This window comes from Chiloscyllium plagiosum, chromosome 2, assembly GCF_004010195.1.
Source record: "Chiloscyllium plagiosum isolate BGI_BamShark_2017 chromosome 2, ASM401019v2, whole genome shotgun sequence".
NCBI lineage: Eukaryota > Metazoa > Chordata > Chondrichthyes > Orectolobiformes > Hemiscylliidae > Chiloscyllium > Chiloscyllium plagiosum.
The window spans coordinates 50,741,527-50,745,971 of record NC_057711.1 but is presented as its reverse complement, the minus strand read 5'-3'; positions in this window follow the sequence as shown (position 1 = coordinate 50,745,971).

Sequence of the window (4,445 nt, the reverse complement as noted above, 5' to 3'; positions counted from 1 at the left end):
CCTGACCTGCTGTGCTGTTCCAGCAATAAAGTTTCAACTTTGATCTCCAGCATCTGCAGACCTCACTTGCACCTGAAAGTTGGCCTTCAGTGACTTATCGACAAGGACACCTGAGTCTCTTTGTATGTTTACACTTTATAACATCTTAGCATTTAAGAATATTCTACACTTCTACCTCACACTGCATTCCATCTGTCAGATTCTTGACCGTTCAATACGACTGTGCAACCTTCCTGAAGTTGCCTTTCTCTCAGCCCTTATTCCCATACAGCTTTGTATCATCTGCAAGTTTGGAAATATTACATTCGGTCCCACCTCCAAATCAACAATACTTATTTTATTTATTTATTGTCAGGTGTACCTAAATACAGTGAAAAGCTTTGTTTACAAGCAGTACAGGCAGATCAACGACAGCAGTATCTGTAAACAATGACATACAGATTGTAGAGTGGGGGGAAAAAACTTGAGACAGACAGGTTACTTTGAATAGGATGTATGCTAGGCAAGATGAACATTGGCATGATCAGCATTATTTGACGTGAGAGAGTCCATTCATCAGTCTAAATTTGTCAGGGAAGAAGCTGTTCCTGGACTTGCTGGTACGTGTTCAAACTTGTGTATTTTCTGCCCTGACGGAAGATCTTGTAGGAGAGCTTTACCAGGGTGCGATGGGGCTTTGATGATGTTGGTAGCTTCCATGGGTGGAAGGTTGGCTTCTGTGATGGTCTGGGCTGTGCCCACAACCCTCTGCAGTTTCTTATGGTCCTGGGTAGAGCAGTTGCCGTACCAGGCCGTTATGCATCTGGTCTGTATGCTTTCAATGGTGCATCTGGAGAAGTTGGCGAGGGTCTTAATGGACATGTCGAATTTCCTGAGCCAGCTGAGGAAGAAGAGGCGTTGTGCCTTCTTGACAATCACATCTACGTGGGAAGTTCAGGACAGGTTGCTGGTTTTCGTCACTCCTGGGAACTTGTCGCTCTCCACCCTCTCAACCTCAGCTCTGTTGATGTGGATGGAGACGTGTACTCCTCCTTTCTTCCTGAAGTCAAAGGTCAGTTCTTTAGTTTTGCTGACATTGATTGAGAGGGTGTTCTCAATGCACCCCCATGTCACCAAGCCCTCTATCTCCTTTCTGTATTTATTGTGAACAGCTGGGGACCAAGCACTGAGCCTTGTGGTACCCCATAAGTCAAAGTCAGCCATCATGACAATGACCCATTCATTCCTACTCTGTTTCTGTCAGCCAATCATTAATCTGTGCCAGGACATTACCTCCCATCTCCCAGATGCTTTAATTTTTGAACTAGTCTCTTTTGCTGGGAGCCTTTATCAAAAGCCTCTTGAAAATCTAAATTTATTACATCCACTGACTCCCCTCTATCAAATACGGGGTAGACCATTTAGGACAGAGATGAAGAGAAACTTCTTCACCCAGAGAGTGGTGGCTGTGTGGAATGCTCTGCCCCAGAGGGCAGTGGAGGCCCAGTCTCTGGATTCATTTAAGAAAGAGTTGGATAGAGCTCTCAAGGACAGTGGAATCAAGAGTTACGGAGATAAGGCAGGAACAGGATACTGATTAAGGATGATCAGCCATGATCATATTGAATGGTGGTGCAGGCGCGAAAGGCAGAATGGCCTACTCCTGCACCTATTGTCTATTGTCTATTGAAGGCAGTGTAGGTGTCCCTGCGGTCATCTCCCCCCAAAACAGGTATACCTTTTTGGATACTGTTGGGGGAGATGGCTCACCAGGAGAGGTGCAGGCGCGAAGGGCAGAATGGCCTACTCCTGCACCTATTGTCTATTGTCTATTGAAGGCAGTGTAGGTGTTCCCTGCGGTCATCTCCCCCCAAAACAGGTATACCTTTTTGGATACTGTTGGGGGAGATGGCTCACCAGGAGAGGGCAGCAGTTGTCAAGATCATTGCACCGTGGAGGGCACTGCTGTTCAGAAGGGCGGGAAAAAGACTCGTAGAGTCATAGTCTTAGGGGATTCTATTGTAAGGGAAGTAGATAGGCAGTTCTGTGGCCGAAATGTGACTCCCGGATGGTATATTGCCTCCCAGATGCTCGGGTCAGGGATGTCACCGATCTGCTACAGAGCATTCTAAAAGGGGAGGTTGAACAGCCAGTTGTCTTGGTGCATATAGGCACCAACGATATAAGAAGAAAACGAGATGAGGTCCTGAAAGAAGAATTCAGTGAGCTAGGAGAGAAGTTAAAGAGGAGGACCTCAAAGGTAGTGATCACGGGATTACTACCAGTGCCACGTGCTAGCCAGCGTAGAAATGAAAAAATAGGCAGGATGAACACATGGCTTGAGGGATGGTGTTGGAGGAGGGGTTCAGATTTGTTGGACATTGGGACCGGTTCTGGGGAAGGGGGCACTATTACAAAATGGACGGTCTACATCTGAACCTGACCAGAACCAATGTCGTTGGGGGAGTTTTTGCTACTGCTGTTGGGGAAGTTTTAAACTAATGTGGCAGGAGACTGGGAACCAGAAGAGACTGGAGACTGTAAGAATCACGAAGATAATATCAATAAAGGGAAGGGTAGGCAGACAGCAGATGAGCGCAAAAGAACTGGTGGCCTGAAATGCATCTAAATGCAACGAGTATAGTGTGTAAGGCAGATGAACTTAGGGCTTGGATTGGTGCCTGGGAGTATGAAGTTATAGCAATTACAGAGACTTGGTTGAAGGAAGGGCATGATGGTTGGCAACTAAATGTTCCAGGATATAGACGCTTCAGACAGGACAGAGTGGGAAGTGAAAGGGGGGGGTTGGAGTTGCATTGCTGGTCAAGGATGATATCATGGCTGTGCTAAAGGAGGACACAATGGATGTTTTGGGTAGTAAGGCATTATGGGTGGAGCTGAGAAATAAGAAAGGTGCAGTTACATTGTTGGGGCTGTATTAGAGGCCTCCCAACAGTGAGCGTGAGGTAGAAGAACAAATATGGAAAGATGTAGAGGCAATAGGGTAGTGGTGATGGGAGATTTTAATTTTCCCAACATTGACTAGGATACACTTAGCGTAAGAGGTCTGGATGGGGTAGAATTTGTAAGAGCAGTATGTCAATAGTCCGATGAGGGAAGGGGCCATATTGGACCTGGTACTGGGGAACGAGCCAGGACAGGTGGTAGAAGTTGCAGTGGCGATTTCTTTGGAAACAGTGACCACAACTCTGTATGTTTTAGAATACTCGTAGATAAAGATGAGAGTGGTCCTCAGGGAAGTGTACTAAACTGGGCCATGTCCAATTATATGAAAATTAGGCAGAAGCTCGAAAATGTGGATTGGACACAGCTATTTGAAGGGAAGTCCACATTTGATATGTGGGAGACTTTCAAAGATAGGTTAAAGATAGTGCAGGATAGGCATGTCCCGTTGAAGGCAAAGGATAGGAAGGGCAAGATTCGTGAACCGTGGATGACAGGAGAAATTGTACGACTAGCCAAGAGGAAAAGGGAAGTGTACATAAGGTCTAGACTCCTAAGAACAGAACGGGCCCTTGAGAAATTTCGGAAGAGTAGTACAAGTCTTAACGAGGAATCAAGAGGCTAAAAGGGGTCATAAAATAGCTTTAGAGAGTAGAATGATGGAGAATTCCAAAGCATTTTATTCTTATATAAGGATCAAGCAGGTAACTCAGAAAGGATTGGTCCACTAAAGGATAATGAAGGAAGGCTGTGTGTCAAAACTGAGAGAATGGGTGAGATTCTGAATGATTACTTTGCATCAGTGTTCACTGAGGAGAGGAACATGATGAATCTTGAGATTAAAGATAGAAGTTTGATTACTCTGGATCACGTTGACGTAAGTAGGGAAGATATATTGGTAGGCTAGAGGTTACTAAGGTGGACAAATCTCCAGAACCGCTTGGGATCTATCCCAGGTTGCTGAGGGAGGCGAGAGAGGAAATAGCTGGGGCCCTGACAGATATTTTTGTGGCATCCTTAAATACAGGTGAGGTGCCAGAGGACTGGAGGGTTGCTCATGTCCCCCTGTACAAGAAGGGTAGTAGGGATATTCCATATAACTACAGACCAGTGAGCCTGACCTCGGTGGTGGAAAAGTTGCTGGAGAGGGTATTGAGGAATAGGATCTATTTACATTTAAAAAAGAATGGACTTAACAGTGATAGGCAACATGGTTTTGTGCGGGGAAGATCGTGCCTTATCAACTTAATAGAGTTCTTTGAGGAAGTGACCAAGTTGATAGATGAAGGAAGGGCTGTTGATGTTATATACATGGACTTTAGTAAAGCATTTGATAAGGTTCCCCATGGTAGATTAATGGAGAAAGTGAAGTGATATGGTGTGCAGGGTGTTCTAGTTAGGTGGATAAAGAACTGGTTGAGCAACAGGAGACAGAGAGTAGTAGTTGAAGGGAGTTTCTTGAAATGGAGAATGGTGACCAGTGGTGTTCCACAGGGGTCAGT